This window comes from Poecilia mexicana, unplaced genomic scaffold, assembly GCF_051168715.1.
Source record: "Poecilia mexicana isolate PSO_F unplaced genomic scaffold, ASM5116871v1 scaffold_17, whole genome shotgun sequence".
Taxonomy (NCBI): Eukaryota; Metazoa; Chordata; class Actinopteri; order Cyprinodontiformes; family Poeciliidae; genus Poecilia; species Poecilia mexicana.
In genome coordinates this window covers 6,562,277-6,570,669 of record NW_028263386.1, presented here as the reverse complement: position 1 = coordinate 6,570,669, position 8,393 = coordinate 6,562,277, and the positions used below count along the sequence as shown (strand labels likewise).

The following is an 8,393-nucleotide window of genomic DNA, read 5'->3' as shown; positions in this document are numbered from 1 at the left end:
AGCAATTGACATTGGCACAAAGTTGTGTGATCTGTCATTAAGTTCTTGAACTTTTAATTTACATGTTCATTTAACTTTGACCATGTATTAGCTGCAGTTTGGCGTAATGGTTGGTTCCTCCATTAAGGTAACAAAAAGTGGCCCAGGGCCACCATCAGCTACTCAGTTTAAAATTTAATGAGAAATATGGGTCCATAGTCGAGAACACAAATACATATTATTGCAATTTGGCCTTGAATCCACACAAAACCACAGTTTCTATTTTACTACTGAAATGATTGTTAAGAAAAACTCCAACAAAAGTGATTTGAGAAAACTCTGTATTTGTGTTTGTACATGGAAAACTGAGATTTTACAATTTAATGCTTTTGTCTTAGTCTTGTTAAGAAGACAAAACTAAATTAGAGATACCTAGAACTGTAATTCTGGCCAGTCAAAAATCCTTTGAAAATATTTTCAAACGAAGTAGAAATATCTAGAACTGGAGGCTTTTTTATTTCAGATACCTGGAATTCATACTCTGACTAATCAGAATAACATCACTGATACCTTGAATTAGTATTAAGTCAAAATGTCCCAGACTGAAGGAACATTTTGACATTTCAATAAAACAATGAAAAAATAAAAACATCAAAAAAGATGTTTGAAAATGAACCTTTTTTAGCTTGAGAATGGTTGACAGGAGCACTTTTAGCTTTTTTAAGTTCGTTGTGCTGTTCAGAGATAATAAATAGGAAAATCTTTGCAGATTTTTGAACCCGTCTTCAAGATCACAAAGTTCCTGTTCTCACACACCCACCTATTTAGAGTTGTCTTTGATTCATAATACCTGGACATTTACGATATAAATAATCAATATATTTGATACATTTTTGCTTTATCATTTTGATAAAGAATTTGACTAAATGTATTGTTTATCGCTTGTTTCATATTTGGTGCATTAGGTTTTTATCTTGCACAAGCACAAGTCTTACTTGTGCATCATTTGGATGTTGATGATTTTCTTACAATTTGCTTTGCAACTCTAGCACCTATTTGAATTTTAAGTCAATTTCAAGACGGAGACAATTTGCATTCACCAGAAGGTGAAACTCTCACCCTGTAAGGAGAAACTAGAACTGGGGGAGTCTCAATCAGGTTAGCCTGAATCTGATTAATGAAACAAAAACCAAAATGTATCACAATTTTGTGTGGCTCTTACTGGTGCACGTTTCTCATGCTTTGTATTGAAAATAAAAATTCAAAAACTGTATGAGTGAAATATTTGTTGTGACAACTTCGTTAAGTTGAAGTTGAGCTAAAATGTATAATCAGGAGGGTTAGAATTGAAAGAAATAACCTTTATTGTCCCCAAGTAAAGGGAGAGACAACAAAACAAAGTGAAAGTGAAACGCTTTGTGTACAGGCTTTCACAAAGCCTGTACACAAAGCCTACAAAGCAACAGAGCAACAACGTCATGTTTCAGCTCCTATGTAACGCACTTTGAACTGCCTTGTTATCGATGTGTTTTAGACAAATAAAACTTCCACTGAATAAAGTCTGAAATTTCCAAACACAGGTGAGAACTATAAGCACTGCACCAGAAAATGTCTCTGGATTCATTCAAAGGAAATTAACTTTTCACCAGTTTACATTTCATTAGTGTCTGTGCAAGGTTTTCAACACTGTGGTAGGAAACATCCTACCACAGTGTTGAATTCGATGATTCAACACGAATTCAGTGTTGTCGTCACTTTGGTTCCTTGTGACACCGGTCCGCAGCTTCAGAGCTTTGGATGCCCACTGCACAGCAGCCCATATTACTGGTGTTGACCTACCGCGGCCACCAGGGGGCCCCCAAGAACAATTTATGTTTTATTTTTGCCCTTAAAAAGAATGATTTCTACATGACCAAACGTATATTATTGTTTAGAAAACCACAAGTTTATGATGAAATTCATTCCAAAGTAGTGTTTTAAAAAAAAAAAAAGAAAAAGAATGGGGACGACAGGGTTTTCCATATGTATATTGTATGTCAGGGTTGACACCTATTAAACACAGCAAATAACACAGGAAAGACAAGAGAAAGTTAGACTCTTAATACTCGCGAGGAGAACAGACAGAGATGTGCTTTCAGTTACAAATCTCCTACTGCTCTGAAGCACATTTGCCTGCCCCTCTCTTTTTATTGTCTTTAGGATCCCTTATCACAGAGAGCGCTGTAACTCTAAAGGGAGGGGGAAAACACTTCATCACACAGTCACAGCGCCAAGATTATCACTAACTAACAACACAATCTATCTAACACTAGCTTATCCAGTTCCTGACCCAGGATCAAGCAGGACAAGTTGTACATCTTCACGGCGATGGTTTTATAGCTATCTAAGAGGTCAAAGCAGGGCGTTCTGTGAAGAGCTGCTGTCACTGCTCTTCGTCAGAGAGGCCCTCTGAGAAAGGAAATCAGAGTGACTAACAATACAGAAACATTCCTTAAAAGATATGACTAAAACAAATAAGAGTACATAAACTAAGAACATATAAAACAGTATAACAAATAGTTGATAATACAATTTACCTAACATTGTAATAATGTGATATTATGTGTTCACATATAATATTCAAAATTATTAAAGTTTTACTGCAGCATGGTTCTAAAATCCTTTCTCTGTGGTGTGAACTTGATGCTTCTGCACATGATCATTACTTATGCAATAGTCAGATAAATGTCACATTTTGATGTGCAATTTGTTAAAAAAAACAATAAAAGTGTCAATCTTCCATAAACGTAGACAAATAAAACAACCCAACAACTTGGTTTTCATGTTTGAAATGCATTTATTTTGTAACGTGTTGCAATGCTATTAAGTATAGGACAACCTACAGAGGACAGATACCAAGTATAACAATGCAGTACAACAATAAATGTGTTTCTAGCACCTGTACTGCACAGGACATGTTTTAAGAAAATGAATGGTCTAAACATCAGGAAACCCTTTTTTCATCCTGATGAACATAATGATATCAAGGCACTTTAAGGCATTAAAAGGTGCAAATGTTTATATATTATTTGACACATGAAGAATTTGAATATAAAGGTGTATTTAAAAATTTATATTTTCTGATTTTCCAAAACAAATAATTTTACTTAATCACAACATCTGCAAACAACAAATCATTTGTCACTAGAAAAAATACTAATTAGTCTGGCATAAAAACGGAGCTGAGATGAGACGTTGATGTGGATCGGGGAACAATTTTCACCGTTAAAGAAAAATAAAACACATTTTAGTTTATTTTGACGGCCATACGTCGAAAACAATTAGAAAGTTACATTATAGAACATCATAATCTTGTAACATATGTGATAATATTTACAATTATTATTACAATAATTCTGAATTTGAGAATAAATTTCCATTTATTTGGTGGTGGAAAATTAAGTCTCACTATGGAAACTATTTTTAAATGGGATTAAACTGAAGAAAAAGTTTAATGAATAAAATGTAGCAGCTGGGAGTGTGAATCAGATCTATAAAGTGATGTCAGAATAACATATTTTTACTGTTTTCACATGTCGTATTTGTTTGATGCAAATCCTGCCAAATTGACCCAAATAGAAAATTAATTACAAGAAGTTTTTTACAGATTTTCTAAGTTGCCTTATTGGTGCATTTCTCTGATTAAATAAAAATGATCAGTCAGGTAAATCTTCACTGTATTGTATATTAGAAAGTGATTTACCAGAAAGTCTAAACTCGTCTTTCCAGGAAGGAAACCTAATTTTTAATGTCTAGCGATATTCCATCCTTTTATATCTCCAATAAATAATAAAAAAAATATGCATTATGTGTTGGAGAACAGCTGACTGATTTCTGTTGCAGACCACAGCTCTTATTTAGCAAACAGCTCAATGTTTAAACTGATATTTCATATTTTTGGTATAAACTTTATCTTCAGTTCAATTTTCATTTCAGTTCATTTATATAGTAAAAACCTCCTGCATCTGTAAATATTCCCCATCATCCCCTGTTTAGAGACACCAAACTATTATTCATCACCTTTTGCAGCAGGTTGTCCAGTTTTCTAATTATTCTGAGGCCAGAAGGTCCAATGAGGCCCGGTGTTGTTTCCATCCAGCAGTGGCAGAACTGTAGAGCACAGACAGATTTCAGCACAAAGACTTCAGGAGTTTCCCAACCAGGTTTCTGCTCTGAACTCGCCTGACAGGAAACCCTGGACCGAGATCCGAACAGCTCCACGGGTCGGATCCCATCCGATGTTTCCAGCAGCAGAACAGAAACGGAGAACAAGCCCAAGTTCCTGAAGGCTGATGACTGAATGAAACAGAAACCAGCAAAAGTAAATATTTTATTTTGAAAGGACAAACTAGACTAGTTCAGCATCCACAGCTCAGTGTGCATCAAGACAGAAATAGATTTATTCTTTAATCATGATTTAATTCTGCAGGTAAAGGTGGAGAAACAGAGACAAGAAAAACTTTAACCGACCCAGTTCATCTCCATGGATCATGTAATGAAAAGCTGCACGGTTCAGGTCCAGTTGAAAGTCAGCCACAGTGGGACCAAGATGGAGAGGAATCCCATAGTGCAGGAGGTTTGGGTCTGAACAGAAACAAACAGAACTCAAAGTAAATATAATATTCTGACAAACTAAAATATTAAATTGTTTGCAGCAGTAGATATTTTCCTTCATTCATCAAAAGATCTTAAATAATCATGAATCAATAACTTTTAATTAGAAAACCCAGGTTTTATTTAGCCTGGTTCATGTTACAGCTGCTTAGAAAGTTTATCTCTGGAAACTGCTGATAAAACGTTTGTGCTGAAAGGAATCAGAGAATCGTTGTGATGATAAGCAACATACGTTAGTTTAGTCGTCTTTTTTCAGTAAACTAGCTCAGTGTTTCTCAACCCTGGTCCTCAGGCCCCCCTTCCTGCATGTTTTAGGTGTTTCCCTTCTGCCACAGCTGGATTGTATCTCTGGGTGATTAACATCCTTCTGCAGAACTTGATGGTCATGAAATCACATGAATCAGCTGTTCTGGAATAGAGGCACATCTAAAACATGCAGAGCAGGGGGCCTGAGGCCCGGAGCTGGTCTAGATAAAAAAAGTAAATAAATAAAAAATCTTTAGATGAACTCAAATTGTAAAAAGAAAAATAAAAGTTTTTTTAATTCAACTGAAATCACTTAATTGAAATTAAATGTAACTCAGTGAATTGAAGAGTCGTTGCAGACGGCAGGATAAGATTTATCAAGCTCCGTTTACGGTTCACAGACCTCGTTTCTCCATTCTGCTGTAAACCGCAGTTAGATTTGTCATAAAAACTCAGAGTTCAGGCGATCAGAGAAACAAAAACAAACTTACATTCATTAAAAACTGCAAAGATGATACCACAAGACATTGTGATGGTTCTCGACCCGCTTGCTAATAGAAAGGTAAAGCTAACGTAGCACAGATCAGAAACGGATATCGCGAGACTGAAGAGGCCTTCAGTGTTTTAACACACCATTCGGACGGGACGACCAAATACTCTTAGTTTTAACTTCTCCCTTTTATAAAATGTTTCTGTTTAAAAGTTCAACCTGGTCTTTCATCTTTTCAGTGAAAACACAATGTAGTAATTTATGATTCAATGTTAATATAAGTGACAGTAAAACCATTTTCACATAGAAAATTGTCACCAAGTCAATGATTATAAATGTTGTGCATCTAAAACTTAAATTCAACAATTACATGTCAGTGAAAATGTTTTATCAATAGGCTGATACCTGAATATTATTATGCATTAAAGTTACTTGATGTCAAGTTCATGATCAATGAAAAATAAAAATTATTTTTTTGTCATCTAAGCGCAAATATTGCAAATATTTTAAATCAGTGCCACTAAATCAATGATTGTAAAAAAAGAAAAAAATAATTTGTTTTATGTTTAGAAAACCAATCATAAAATCCAGAAGGACCAAATCAGCTTGAAAATGTTCACTATTACTTTATAGTAAAAATAACTTAAATGCAGAGACAGCTATTTATTAATATTTTAAACATTTTGTTAGTGGGTTTTATAAATACATTCAGTTGTAACATTAACCTCCTCCACTTTGTAAAACAGCTTGAGAAATATATGTGTGACCTTGGGTACAGCTTTAGATCCTCTTTTTACCAGATCACTCATAAGTTTGTAAAGATGGACAGAGGCACTGCTGCAGATTACAAACGGTTTATTGAATTCACAAATGTTTCATGTACAATAATAGTCAATTTATTTTATTATACCAAATGACCACACTAAAGGTGGAAGTCTATGCTGACCCTGGGATCCTTAAAGCTGAATAATTAAAATTAGATAAAAATTTGACTGTTTGGGGGAGGAATAATAAGAAAACAAAAATACAACTAAATACACCTAAGTGTTCCCCAACAAAAGCGCACTCACACAAAAATCCCTAGTGAATACAAAGGAAACAAAGAAACTCCCCTTCCACTAGTCTCCTCAATATAAATAAAACAGCCTAGGACCCAGGGACAGCGTAGGTCCCAGTTTAAAACAAGTCAGAGGGCTACAGTAGAAAGTCTCTTTCCCTAAACAAACCCCCCCAAAAAAGAAAAATTCTTTTTAATCAACAATAAACATCTAAAAATAAACAGAAACAAAAGGAAAATTGAAATCAAAACAAATCAAAAACTGAAACAGTAGCAGGCCAACCTACACACAAAAGAAATCAAGTTAGACAAGAACATTAACCAGCCAGATAAATCATAAGAAACGGCCCCTACCTTCTCTAAAGTGAAACCAGCAACTGTTGCTCTTGATGTCACTCTCGTTTCCTACAACAATCAGTGGCAGAATCAGACAAATTCTAAACTCACTCCACGATTGATGTTAAACATACCTGTGCACAAGTTCTCAGCCTGCTTCTGATCATCTCAGCGATCTACCTGCTTTTAAATGCAAATGCTGATCACCTGTCTCCCTAACAAGCCAGCTGCGCTCTGTCACAGCATCTTCCATATATGGGCAAGAGGAAGAGGGCGCAGCAGCACACATTCGGGGGAGACAATATGCCCCGGCTACATATGCTAACAATAATAATAAGCAAAAAGTGTAGCGAACACTTCCAGCCTCCCTTAATTTAAAGCTTCTTTAGGAGAAATTGCCCTGCCAGTATTTCTATTAAGTCTTTTGACCTTTTACTGGTTCAACAAATAATATCTTATTAATGACTCTGCAAGTCATAATAAAATAAAAAAAAATAAATCTCTTGAAGCCATTTAATCCTTCACCTCACTATAAAAACTGGTATTGATAAATCCTTAAAGTTTGAAACAAATAGGATAATTTATCTGCTTAGGCAGAATAGAACCACGACTGAGAAACAAAAAAGTAATCTTACCTTTCTAAATGTAAGGATATAAATCAAGCTGTGCCTTTTAGCTGTCAGAGGCAACTAAAGCACTGAAGCAGAAGCTGCGTCTCTTACAGGATGGGGATGTTATTGGGAGTTTCAGAATGTCCGGAATTTCCTGAATTTCCTGGAACTTATGGGAGTGGACATCAAAGCTAAATGCTGAGAGCTAAATAGGACACTCATTAAATAATTATATAGCTACAGCGGTGTGTCATGTTTTTTGTTTGTTTTGGTTGGGAGCGACGCGTTTCCTCAGGCAGCAATAGCAGCTCAGGGAGGAAATGAAGGAGATCATTTTTTCAACAGTTATCTGCCTCATACCTAATTGTTACTTGACAGTTTTAACAAATATGTGAAAACACTTTTCATAATAAAAGCTTTAAGTCTCCAAATTATGAAGTACTCTATTTTACCAATAATGCATCAATCTTCACACTTTGGTCCTACAAACAATGCTATGAAGAAAGAAACAAAGCATTTTTTAACCGCCTCCTGGCTCTGACTGGTTGTTTATAGTTAACACTGGGAGCACTGGGGGAAGACAGAGGAGCTTGTTTTTTCTACAGATCATGTTATACTGTTGTGGAGACACTAAGGTAGGGATCTGCTACTCTGCTCCTCACAGCAGGGTAACCAGAAGCTGTCAACGCCACCTTGGGAATTGCACCCAAGGAATTAGACTGCCAGTAGGCTCGAGGTTCGTGACATTTCAGCATTAGGAATGTCACCTGGGGCTTGCTGTTTAACAGCGGCCATTAAACTCATTAATGCAAGAGAAAACTCTTGAAATGTTTCTACTTGCTGCCGCCGAGAAAAGAAAGCCTCCTGCAAGGCAACATACGAGTCTGAACACCCATACAGCTCTTTAAGCACAGCAATTATTTTGGCTGGATCCTCCCTTTCTGCCCTGGGACGGAATTTAATTTCCTCATGTGGCTCTTCTAGGTGGTCAAATAAGAAAAAGGCCTGATCCAACTCTGAT

At 35.8% G+C, this 8,393-nt stretch overlaps 1 long non-coding RNA gene across 2 annotated transcripts; it reads right to left on the bottom strand.

The window, feature by feature from the left end:
- Nucleotides 1–2,079: 2,079 nt before the first annotated feature.
- LOC148154699 (uncharacterized) lies at nucleotides 2,080–7,496 on the bottom strand. Of its 2 annotated transcripts, XR_015765879.1 has the most exons (5): nucleotides 7,397–7,465; nucleotides 6,780–6,830; nucleotides 4,489–4,602; nucleotides 4,201–4,314; nucleotides 2,080–4,128 (listed from the first exon to the last, which is right to left on the bottom strand). It is a non-coding gene; the product is annotated as an uncharacterized LOC148154699 (long non-coding RNA). The 2 variants fall into 2 exon arrangements; XR_015765878.1 differs by lacking the exon at nucleotides 6,780–6,830 and having other exon boundaries at nucleotides 7,397–7,496.
- Between the last annotated feature and the right edge of the window lie 897 nt (nucleotides 7,497–8,393).